Below are 13,560 nucleotides of genomic sequence, written 5' to 3'. Positions count from 1 at the left end.
ACATGTATAAAACGTTTCATCCAGCATAGACATCAAGTATTCAGACAGTATACACACCAACACGTAATATATATATATATATATATATATATATATATATATATATATATATAATACTTCATATCTATGTGTAAGATGAAAGTAACTATGCACTCACTTGTTAAAGTGATGATTCCAAACTCAGGCAGCGCTTTGCTTTTAACGATTCTATTTTCCTTCGACGAAACCTAGCATTATTATCGCTAAGGTTTAGTTTATTATTCACTGAGACTAATTAATAGTCTAGCTATTATTACTGTTATATAAGCGTTAAACAATACTCTTCACCCACTATGTACAAACAGGGGTCAGACATAAAACACCGGAGGGCAGGACCATTTTGGCATATAACACTTCTGAAATCCAACAACCCTATGCGGCCCTTTAAACCAAATTCCCCGTATCGCGAGTGGTTAAAAAGATATTATAATGACACTTATATAACTCATAATAATAGCCCAAATAATTATAATAAGGTCCTAATAACATTACTATATTTAAATAAAATCTATATTAGAAATAGTGTAGGCGTAGCTCACTTACAGCGGATTTTTATTAAAAACCGGGCTTCGCTGGAGCAGCGTTTCCGAGCCGAAAACTTTTCTTCTTGGAGCCGTCAGGCGCTCTGGGGCTTCCTTCTCGTGCTAAGGAGGTTCCCTAGACTTGGGAGGGGTTTAAGGAGGCTAGAGAGAAGTTAGAGAGAGAAAGAAAGGTTATGGTGTGAAGAAATTATGAAGGATTCATCCTTTATTTATAGGGATTTTATCGTAGAGTAGCCCCTAAGATTTGTCCATATCTTCCGCGTACGAGCTCCGTTTTCTACGTTCTTTATATCCACGCGTTGGTATTTACGAGTACTACAACTTTCATTTAGACCTCATCAGCTAATTCTCATTCTATCTTCGATTTGCAAAACTGTATCGAATTTATCGTGTTCGAAGAGCAAGGACTAAGTTTCGTCCACATCTTTCGCATACGAGCTCTATTATCGACGTTATTTACATCCACGCATTGGTATTTACGAGTACTACAACTTTTATTTAGATCCTGTCGGCTAATTCTCACTTTATCTCAGATTTACAAAATTGTATCGAATTCGCCGTACTCGAAGAGTAGGGACTAAGCTTCGTCCATATCTTTCGCATATGAGCTTCGTTTTTTACTGTATTTTTATCGCTTAACTCCTATTAAAGATATCTTCATTTCTCGTTTAAATTATTTTGGCTAAAAATCGACCGATCTAAAATTCAAATTTCGGGTTGTGCATTGTTATGCTAAATCTTAAAAAAATCATAATTCCCTCATACGAAGTCAAATTTGGACGTTCTTTTTATGCACACTCTCGGTTTAGCATATACTACTACTTTCCTTTAGATCTCTAAGGCTAAAAATTATTTTATCGTAAATTCACTTTTTACGATTCCCGATGTCGTGTCGGCTTAGCCGTAAAACTTCGACGGGTCATAACTTCTTTGTTATAACTCGGATTTCAGCGTTCTTTATATGTACGGAACCCTTGTAACATATACTATAACCTGGTCAAGATTATTTGTTATAAATAATATTATATCAAAAATGTCATTTTTGATGCTCATTGTCTCTAAATTGACTAGCCCGAATCTGCGGGCGTTACAGAAGGAGTTCACGGCCGAGAACGAGGGACGTTTACGGATGTGAAGGCTCATTTGTGGTCCGAGAGTTTACGGCCCATGCGAGGGTTTACGGCTCAAGCGAAGGTCCTCGGTCCTAAATGCTTTCCCTCCAAAACACACAACACCTAATAATGCTAGGTTTATACACCTGTAAATTCATTACCCTAACTATATTAAGATAATAAAAGAAATAAGTTTGACCTTTGATTGATATGTATGACTTTAGTTGACTAAGTTTAACTTTTACAAGATAGAATTACGGGTTGTCACAGTTCAATGTAATTTAGCTTTATTTTGGTTAAATATAAAGATTTTGGGTACTTATAAGCATACATTTTTTTTTGTAGCCAAAGTAGGACAATCTCAAAGAAAAGGACCAAATCTGGAAGGAGCTGGAAACTTGAAGGATTAAGCATGATAAAAAAGAAAGAGGTGTGTATAATGAAGATTCCATGGTGTGGTAAGTTCTCGGTCCACGTCGTTGAATTATAGAAGGTTCTCGACATAATTAATGATGACTTGTGACATACGTGTTTTGAATGGATTCCATGGCATGGCAACTATCTAGCCACGACATGGAAGTGATAATTTGGCAAGTATAAATATAAGTTTTTAGGTCATATTTTTGGCATGCATCCATATAGAGCTACTGGGATCTTGAGAAAAAGCAATCAAAGCCCTTTAAGAAACCCTTGGAGACCAGATTCCGATTGGAGAGAGAGTATTAGAGAGATTGGAGTAAAGATTTACAACTAATCATCCGGTTTGAATAAGTTTTATCTTGTCTAATCTAGCTTACTCTTTGATTAAGTGTTTTTCCGTTGTAATCATGGGCTAATAACCCTTTACTTTCGTTTAGAATAGATGAACCTTAATATTATGTGTTAATTTTTTCTTTTTATGGATTAATGAAGTTGGATTTAGCTTGTGTTTGATAGATCATCATCTTAGCATGTTAAAAGTTTCTATCTTTATTACTTTTCCTCAAGTTTTGTGAAGTTATATGGTCGTTGATTGCATGAACTTGTTTACCTAGTTGTTTATGATCATTAAATTGCTAAAGCTAGAGGTTGATCATACCCTAGTGTAAGTGTTAAAGTTAGTTGCTTAATTGTGTTATAGAGCATTATTTGATCATAATAATTGCTTGATTGTCTAATCTTGATCATGGATAGATAATTCTTAGATTTGTTCATGTATAGCCCGAATGGATCTTAAAAATCAATTTAGTGTTCTTAATTTGCATGATCATTATGGTTAAGTTTCATGAATCGATATATGCTAGTTAGTCTGATCATGATAATTAGTGGATTTAAATTTGGTATCCAACATATATTAATCCATTGTTTGAAATTAACCAAAGGAGAAAGGGCGCTTCAAAGCTAAATGGAAATATCTTTTAATTCCTGATCAAATCTCGTTTTTTAATTGTCTGTTTAGTTTGAAGTAATTTTAGTTGATTAATTAAATCAAGTTTTTCTGAACTTGCAAAATCAGATAAAAACCCCTTTTAAATTTTGTATCTTTTAGTTTAATTAGTCTCATTATTTTCTTGATTAGAATTTCGTTCCCTATGTTCTAATCTTACTTACTCTACTTTACTATTATGCGACTATGTACACTGCCTATTGTGTTTTAGCTAAGTTGAATAATTAGGATATAAATTTAAAGCTTTTAAGTAATTATATATAAAACACATCAAGTTTTTGGCGCCGTCGTTAAGGAACAATTATTTTAGTTAAATTTTAATTGCTATTAGTTAGTCGATCCTTTTTGTGAAGTTGAATCCGCAAAAACTTATTTTTCTAATAGTTTTCAATTTTTGAAATTCCAGTTTACACGGCGTGACCATTATATTGCCACAACGTCGAAACCAAGGTCTTAGATGTTTGTTTAATACTTTTTTATTCATTTTACATGTCTTTCTTTATTTTGTTTCAATAGTACATGACAAGGGGATCATTATTTAAAATTGTGCCACCCTTCGACGATCATGAATCCGAATTCCACAAGAAAAGGGACAAAAACAAAGGCAAATCGAGTAGTAGTTTCATAGTCGAGAATGTATCAACGCTCGAAAAGACTCTAGACAAGAAAGGGACAGGTTACGATCCAGAAACCTAGAGTGACTTAGACGAGGATGAGAAAAGCGAACCCAACAATACAATGGGGGGCATAATGACCATGACAATGGAAGAATACAATCGGCGTATGCATGATGATAATAGGTCGGGTCTAGTACCACCCGAAATTCCAGGTGCCTTGAATTTTGAGCTTAAGGGACACATCCTTGCATACTCAAGGATATACCATTCTTCGGGAAGAACCATGAGGACGCATATAAACATATTGATGAGGTGTTGGAAATAGCCAACTATTTTAATTTTCCTAATGTTATCGAAGAAGCGTTCATGTTAAGAATGATTATAGTCACACTAAAATATGCGATAAAGGATTGGCTGAAGTCACTTCCACCAGGAGCCATAACGACATGGAAGAACTTGAAGAAGCAATTCATTCAACAATTTAGTCCACCATCAAAGGTATCTAAATTAAATAAGAACATCGCAAATTTCCAATAAAATGATCGGGATTCATTATAAGAAGAATGGGAACGTTACAAGGGAATGTTCCGAAATTTTCCTCAGCGTGAATTGAATGTGCAACAAGAAATCACCACCTTTTATGATGGAATAAATGTGAGCACACAACAACTTCTTGATTCCCAAGGGCCATGACAAAAAAGGATCTGGCTACCAACAAGGCCCTAATTGAAGTACTTAGCAAGCATTCAAGAGAATACTACAATCCAAGGGAGGATGTCACAAGAGGAAAGGTAAGTGTAGATGTAGGCCAAGATAACCTTGTTTTAGTTATTTCCAAGCTCGATACCATGAATAAGAGAATAACAAAGATGGGGAAATCAGTTCAGAGCAGTCTTCAGGTCTATCTGACAAGGATTGTTCCCCCTCTATTTGTGAGCATCCCGCAGATGAGTCTTGGACTATTGGGATTGAATCTGCAGCTGAATCTGAAGGTTCCCCTGAACTGATGACGGTTCCCCCGGTATCGATGATGGTTCCCCCTGAACCGATGATTAAGTTACTATCCTTGGTTCCTCTTCGGTATCAATATTTTCAACTTCTTCGTCCTCTGAATCTTCAGAGGCAGTTGATTGATCGGTCACTTTGATTACAGGTACTGGAGTAGCATCTTCATCATCTCTATAATCTCATATTGAAATCAATAAAAACAACAAGGCATGTGATCATTATCACCTACCAAGGTTTTATGTCGGAGATCTTATAAAGGATCAAAGGGTTCCTTGTTATTCACTTGTCTCACTTTGATTATAATTCGGAATTTGTATTGCCTCAAACACCACAACCTCTTATACACATTGGTTGAATATTGCTTGATTAATTTTCGACCAAAATACTATCCTCTACCAATAGAGAATGTTCATCTCTCCTCCGACTAAGGGTATGTAATCCCTTCTAAGGTTTAAAGAGTTAGTAACCTCTTTCTCACGAGTTTAGATTTCTACACCTCGCTTGAACACACGATCTCTTACTATGGGATGTGAGTAAGGGGATCATTTCATGCTTAGTGACTTGCAACCCTCTTATTTTTGAACATATGCTAAGATCCTAACGAATAATCTACGGTTTATAACATTGACATGTTATCTTATGTTGGGATCTTCCATTGCGAATTTCTTTCGTTGGGAACTTCCCCAATGAATTTCTAAAGTTGGGATCTTCCACAATGAATTTCTTAAGTTGGGATCTTCCCCAGTGAATTTCTTAAGTTAACATATTCCCGATGAATTTCTTTAGTTGGGATCTTCTTAAATGAGTTTCTAATTGGGATCTTCCCCAATTATTTTCTAAGCTGGGATCCTCCCCATTTACTTTTCTAAGTTGGGATTTTCCCCTATATTTCCTAATGTTGGATTTTTCCAGCAGAAGCTAAATAGGGATTTTCCCTAGCAAATTCCTAAGTTGGATTATCTTGAGAGGGGTCCTTCTCTTTACAAGCTCCAAGATCAAAACTAAAACTAAGGATCATCAGGTTCTATCTATCCTTATTTCTTAAAAACTATCTTTCTATGTTATAACTAAAGTTTTATCTTTCTATCGATCCTTACTGTTTTAAAGTCCTAAGCAAATGACTGACTATTTCAGATTATTAAGATCCCAAGAGTTGTTGTAAAACCTGAACTATTTAGGATCCTAATCATTCAGGGATCATCAGAAGACCTACTACTACAACCACATCAACCAAGCAAGAAGATATAAACAACCATGGCATAAAATAAAAAGGGTTGCCCATCAACCCCACCAAAAAAGAAAAAAATTTATTGTTTTATAGACCCAAAATACTACTTTTTTAACTAATCAAACCTAAACCACGGTTTGATCACCACCACCTAGAACCTTCTCTGCTTCTTCCTCCTCTACTCCTACCTTCGGCTTCCCTGTATGATCCAGACTAGTGTTAACAAGCTCACCAATTAATTTAGCTAGGACATCATGCCAGCCAGCAACATTCTAGTATATTGCGTTGGCCACGTCCTCTGTGAGTTTGATTTCAGCTTCCCAAACGACCACAACAACGCTATCTTTCACCTCAACAATCACCTTTGTGATCTCTACAGCATGCTGCTCCTCTTTCTTAGCCTTAAATTTACTCAACAACTCCACCCTCCTTAGGAGATCTTCATTGGTGGCTTCCCACACCTTCTCATGCTCCTTTAAAGCTAGCTCAGCCTTCTCAGCCTTAGCCTTCAAGACCACAGTGGACTGAGAGATCGTTCACATTGTTCTGATTTTATGAAATTTGATTTTGGGATACTCTGATATGTGACCATTATCTTTGAAAACAATGTTTTATAAACAATAATGGCTTTTGGTTGGATTTTAAAAATGACAATTTTATCTTGATATTTTTTTGGATGTTACACTAGACTATAGAAACCAATCTATACAACGAGATGACGAATCCCTCCACAATCGATACTCAATCAGAGCGGCCCAAATGCCTCTTTATCTATTCACCGACATCACGAACGAACCAGTGGCTACAACGAGCTCCATGTCCAACAACTTCTTGCCACGAAACGACTCGTACATTTCCTGAGCACATACATCTGATAGCAATTTGCTATACACCCTCGACTTGACCAAATATTGAACCAAAGTCTTGCATACCCAAACCGTAAATCCCTATGAACCATTCTTTCGATACCATAACCTATACAGATCGATGTTCCTCCCAGCAAAACACCTATTTCTCCCCCACTTAGGGTTCGAACTACCACCAGCTGGCGTTGCAAACAAACCATATCTCAAATCAGCTCAACCATGTACATATCATCCCTGACTCTTGAAATATATGACATAGTGCAAGATGATCTTCCATAAACGACCAATAAAACTGAAAGAGATTCTGAATCTTAGATGAAGACCTTAGAAAATTCCAATCATAACTGCCTCTAACAACAAGAATACCATGCAGATGCAGAAGAAATAATTTCGACAGTCCATTCATAGCACGGATTCCCCATCTAGAAATGAATGGATTACCACTTACCCCGTCCACAAATCCCCAACCATCAACTAGCACCTAACTTGCCTACATCCAAACAAAGACCCTTGACCTCGTCTCAAGGCAACCATACTACAAGAATCCTCTTCATTCCCACACTGTCATACTTCCGCCAAAAACCACAACCATCTAGCCCCATGCTTGGTTTACATCCCAACTTTGAAAGTTACATGCCTGCTCACTCTTTCCTATGAACATGAAAAAATGGAAGGACATAACCCTTACCATAGATAGTGACATTCCAATCCATCTGCCAAACACTCAGCCTCCGACAGCAATCCTCAAGCCGATCACGACACCCGCTTCCTTCTTGAGTCCCGCAACTCAACTAGCACTACTTTGAGTAAGGCCATCGAGACCTCAAAATCAACTAACTCACCAAAGTATACACCGTTTAAACCCAAAATGAAATGGCCACTAAGGCCCAAAAAATCACCAGACTCATCCTCATCCTGAACAACCATAACCAAAAGATTGACAATTATGGAAACACCGTCACGAATCACGGTATCAAACCATGTCATCTACCCTCAAACAAGTCCTTAGAATCCATGTGACCTCCCTCGATTCGATTATGGATCATGTTCTTCCAGTAGTACGATCCTAATAATACCTTTCACACTTATCCATACTTCCCTGAAGAATCATTACAAGTCCTTTAAGTCACCTACTTATAGTAATACTCCCAATGTCCGCTAAACAATGTAGCTCCTACACTAAATCACTTCCTAGGCTCTCCTAGGATCCTCATCTCACCCTGCCATTAGCTGCTGAAAACCACTTATTAATTTCAGCTAACTATTTCATGAATACAATTCCATGCAACAAAACTTAAATAATCTTTCGACTAATAGACCCAACCCTACAACGGTTAGACTCAGACGAGAGCTGAGCAATAAGGCCAAATCAATCATTCTAAAATTATTTAAACTTTATAGCATGTAACTTAACATATTCATTGAATAGTTAATTCACATCAATATGGGTCCTACAAATCACAAAGCAAGCAACATTCAAGCAGCGAAATTGATTGGCCCTAAGACACCATAAAATTAGGCAGATCCTTACACACAATCCCTAACCAGTAGTCCCTTACATCCGAGATACACATACACAATATATCCACTGTCATGAGAGTAACTAACAATTCCTTCAAGCTGTCCTACTACCACCACACCTACCAATGGAACTTCCACTAACCATGAACCGTCATGCATGCTAATCATATATAACACTAGATTCCATAGACAGTCGAACACTTGATTCTACCCAAAGTCCACAACCAAACGAGGAACAGGAAATAAGGCTATATCAAACATTCTCAGGCTATAACATCTTAGTTATGTAAAATTATGATGCACACACTAAAAAACCACTATAATGATGTCAAATCCATCTAGCATACAAGAAATTCTCCTAGGCTATCAGACATCATACATCAGACAATTCTATCATGCAACTCCTAAAGATCCATAGCCTACAACTAGCATGCAGTGCTATCATAATCATCATAAGCAAATAACATTGTGGGTATCTTGGGGTAAACTTTCTTGATCCGATTGATCGTACACATCTTGTGACATCCCCATTTTCACGGCCATAAAAGACCGATTTTGTTTATGCTTTATAAAAATCAGAGTACTTCTTTTGATAAAAATGTTGCGGAATTGGTTCCCAGTAAAACATGATAAATACGTTATCAAAGCATTTCCGAAGAAATGTATTTTATTCATTTTTAAAACATTTGGGATGTCATTGTCAATACAGAAACATAATCATAAACAGAACTTACATTCATTTACACTAATGATCTACAGTTCCTTAATCTCTCAGTGTAATGTAACTTTGTATCGGACATGTGATTCACATAAGCTTAAGTGGGGCGGGTTGGGAAACCTGGTGAGTACATAGGGTTTTCAACCCACAATAATATAATTATTATGTTTAATCATCAAACAATCAACCCAATTACCCATCCCCATTATCTTCTTTACTCTTAAGGATCTACCCTAAAAATCAACTATTCCCCATTCATTTATTCCTAAGGATCATCCTAAGGAATTGGCACGGAGTCCATCGTTACCACGGTTTACACAACAGACACTAAGTCTGCATAGTCGCCAAGGTTTAGGCATCAAGTCTGCATGATCACCAGGGTTTAGGCATAGTGTCTGCATAATCGCCAGGTTTAGGCATCAAGTATGCATGATCACCAAGGTTTAGGCATCAAGTCTGCATGATCGCCAGGGTTTAGACACCAATTCTGCATGATCGCCAAGGTTTAGAGTACATCGGGTGAACACATCGTTCACAACACCTACAGGTTGCGAGCCTGCTATTGTTCCACTGGACTATCTAGAATAGTCCGTGGTTGTCATCTATACTCTGCTAGATGACGGGGCCATCATTTGGGAAAGGCTTCTCACATTGTCCACCTCTCACCCTCATGTAACAACGTAAATTTTCAAAACAATTTTTCATTTTTAAAACATTCATTCATTCATAAAATAATGTCAAACACATTGTATCAAATGTTATCATCACAAACATCTCCTCAGAATCTCAACAAAAACTCCAATGCGTGTGTGTACGAATCATGTCAGCGTCTTCCCGCGCTCATCACTAGTACCTGAAACACATAACACAATAATTGTAAGCATAAATGCTTAGTGAGTTCCCCAAAAACCACATACAACACATACGCCACTCGAGGCTATAATACGACCCTCCGGTCGATGTGTCTCAGCGGGACCCTCCAGTCCCGTAGCTCGTTGGACCCTCTGGTCCGGTCATAGCTCGTTGGACCCTCCGGTCCGGTCTATATCATCATACAACATACAAATATCACATAGCACATAATCTCATACATAACACATAAGCCCCTCTGGTCATCGCATAGTACCACTCTAGGTAACGTATAGTAAGAAGACTCACCTCGGTGTCTCGGTAAATATCTGACTCGGAAGAAGTGTGATCTAGCCTCCGCCTAATCACATAAAGTAATACTCTCATAAATACAACAACTCAACCCTACAAGTCAACAAGGTCAACGGTCAAACTTTGACCCGACTCGTCGAGTGCACTAGGGCAACTCGGCGAGTCTACACGTGTCCACTTACTCTCTTAGACCCTCTCTTGGCACGTCGAGTACTTCCCTTGACTCGACGAGTTCCACCTGGCATGAATCGCGGGGCCACCCCGACTCAACTCGCTGAGTCTCAAGAACAACTCGGCGAGTTCCAACTTGAACTCAGACCCCTGACTCTCCCTGACTCACCGAGTCATTCCCCCAACTCGACAAGTCCACTCACTGAGTGATTAACGGGCAACCTTTATACTACTCGCCGAGTCTGTTCTTCGGACTCGGCGAGTTCATGCCATGCACAAACTCAATACAACTCCTAAGGTCAGATCTGTTCCATATAATCATAGATCTGGCCTTCCCAAGCATGATAATCACGTAAAGTTCGGACCTTGACACTCATATAACATCTAAATGGTCCAAAATGTTGATTTAGCCCCAAAAATGACATCCCAAGCTCATGGCTCCCAAAATGACTCATAAAGCTCCAAGGGTTAAGGTCTCTGGACCTCTTTGGGTCTAGATCCAAGACATAAACTCGAGAAGGGACCAAATGCTCTACTTATTCAACCTCTAAAAGGGTTAGAAAACCCGAACACTAAGAATCAACATCAAAACTGAAGAAGATTCGGGCAAAATACCTCAATATGGTCTCTAAGAACTCAGAAATCACCACAATCACTCCTTCTTCAGCCTCCTCTTGCCTTGGTCACTTCCTTCTTGCAAAAATACCCATAAAAGGATCAATAATGGCCTCTCCTTCCTCAAAAACGCTCTAGATCTCTTAGGGTTTCTCTCTGGGGGTTGGTGGCCGCAAATGACGGCCCTAAGGGGTTTTAAATAGGTCCCAAACCCATAAAGTTAGGGTTTCATTAAACAGCGTGGACGCACCGAGTCCACTCGTGAACTCGCCGAGTCCAACTGTGAACTCGCATACAACTTCACGTCCATACTCGGTGAGTTTAGAAGCCAACTCGCCGAGTCTCCTCACATTACCCAAAAATAAAAGCACAAAATATAATACCTGGGAATCCGGATGTTACAATTCTCCCCCACTAGAATCAGACTTCGCCCTCGAAGTCTCACTCTGCAAACAACTCCGGATGCTGCTCCCGCATCTCACGCTCCGGTTCCCAAGTCAACTCTTACGCTTTCTGATGCTGCCACTGGACCTGCACAAGTGGCACTTCTTTGTTCCTCAAAATCTTGATCTTTCCGATCCCTGATCGCCACCGGTCTCTCAACATAATTCAGGCTCGCATCCACCTGAATATCTTCTAATGGCACCACTATCGACTCGTCGGCTATACACTTTTGCAACTGCGACATGTGGAAAGTGTCATGAATCTGACCCACCTCTACTGGCAACTCCAAACGATAGGCTACCCTGCCTACCCTCGCGATCACCTGAAAGGACCAATATATCAAGGCCCCAACTTGCCCCTCTTCCTGAATCAGATCACTCCTTTCCAAGGAGAGACCTTCAGGAGCACGAAGTCGCCGACCTGAAACTCGAGCTCGGACCGGCGTCTGTCCGCATAACTCTTCTGGCGACTCTGAGCGGTCAACAACCTTTGTCTGACCTGCTGGATCTGCTCTGTCATCTGAAGCACAATCCTAGTGCTGCCCTACTTCTCCCCAGCAAATAGGGGTTCGACACCTCCTCCCATACAACAGCTCAAAGGGCGGCATGTCAATACTCATATGATGGTTGTTGTTATAAGAAAACTCCGCCAAGGGCAAATTCGTGTCCCAACTTCCGCCGAAATCATCGATCCTCGGCAATGGGTAACGGTTCTTGACCGTTAGCTTGTTCAACTCTCGATAATCAATGCACATCCGGTGTGAACCATCCTTCTTCTTGACAAAAAGAATAGGCGCTCCCCATGGCGAACTGCTCGGCCGAATAAACCCCTTCCCCAGCAGCTCCTGAAGCTGCGAGGATAACTCCTGCATCTCCGGAGGCGCAAGGCGATAAGGCGCATTGGCGATAGGCGCAGCTCCCGGAACCAATTCAATACCGAACTCTACCTGCCTCTCCGGAGGCACACCCGACAACTCCTCTGGAAACACATCCGGGAACTCACGCACTATCGGAACCTCATCAACCGACTTCGGTCTCTCTGAATCAACCCTCACATCCATCACATATGCCATAAATCCCCTACAGCCCTGCTGTAGACTCTGTCTTGCTCTGGCGGCCGAACAAAATGCTGACCCCGTATGTGTACCCTCGCCGTACATCGTAAGAACTCCCGCACTAGGGTCTTGAATCGTCACCAATTGACGCTCGCAGTCTATCACAACTCCATATCGGCTCAACCAATCCATACCCACTATAACGCACACGTCCCCCATCGCGATCGGAACTAAATCTATCGGAAACTCCACACCGAAGATCTCCAGGACACATCCTCGAATCACATCCGAAGCATACACTTCTCGCTCATCAGCTATGGAAACTCGCAGAGGCCGATCCAACGCCTCTCGACGGACACTAATATGCTGACTAAATGCTACGGAAACAAACGACCGACTCTCACCTAAGTCAAATAACACTAATGCAGGCACAAAACTCACAAGAAAAGTACCTACGCATATCATCATATAAGCATAAAAACTCAACTCAAATAAAAGATGAAAAGAGAATACATACCAGCCACAACATCGGGTGCTGCGCGGACCTCCTCCGCGGTCAACTGAAATGCTCTCCCACGAGCCTTCGGGGCCTCGGCCTTCACCGGCCGAACCTCGGTAGCCCTAACAGCAGGTGCAGATCCCTGCGCTGATCCCTAAAGAAGCTGCGGGCACTCGGCCTTCCGATAGCCGGTCTGGTTGCAATGAAAGCAAACCGAAAATCCCTTGGGGCAATCCATCGCGATATGCCCCTCCTTCCCACACTTGTAGCATACTCCAGCCCTGCACGTCCCCTCTTGGCTCCTACCGCACCTTCCACAAGTGCGGCCCTTCGCGCCCCCAGATCTTGAATCAGCGGGTCTAGCCCGCTTGGCTGCCGGCTGAGACTGAGCCGTCTGCCGATCCACCCTCTGTGACTCGGCCTCCTCCTTGGCCTGAGTCTCCAACTCGATCTCCCTCTTCCGGGCATTTTCCTGGAGCTCAGCAAATGTACGGTAAGTCGAGTTCGCCACGAACTCCCGAATATCTCTCCTCAGCACA

General features: G+C 40.6%; 1 non-coding gene across 1 annotated transcript; it reads right to left on the bottom strand.

The window, feature by feature from the left end:
- Positions 1–4,240: 4,240 nt before the first annotated feature.
- Positions 4,241–4,347, bottom strand: LOC111891368 (small nucleolar RNA R71). The gene has a single exon (XR_002850174.1). It is a non-coding gene; the product is annotated as a small nucleolar RNA R71 (small nucleolar RNA).
- Positions 4,348–13,560: the final 9,213 nt, after the last annotated feature.

The sequence above is a fragment of the Lactuca sativa genome, chromosome 3 (genome assembly GCF_002870075.4).
Source record: "Lactuca sativa cultivar Salinas chromosome 3, Lsat_Salinas_v11, whole genome shotgun sequence".
In the NCBI taxonomy this organism is placed as follows: Eukaryota; Viridiplantae; Streptophyta; class Magnoliopsida; order Asterales; family Asteraceae; genus Lactuca; species Lactuca sativa.
This window is presented reverse-complemented; position numbering and strand designations above follow the sequence as displayed.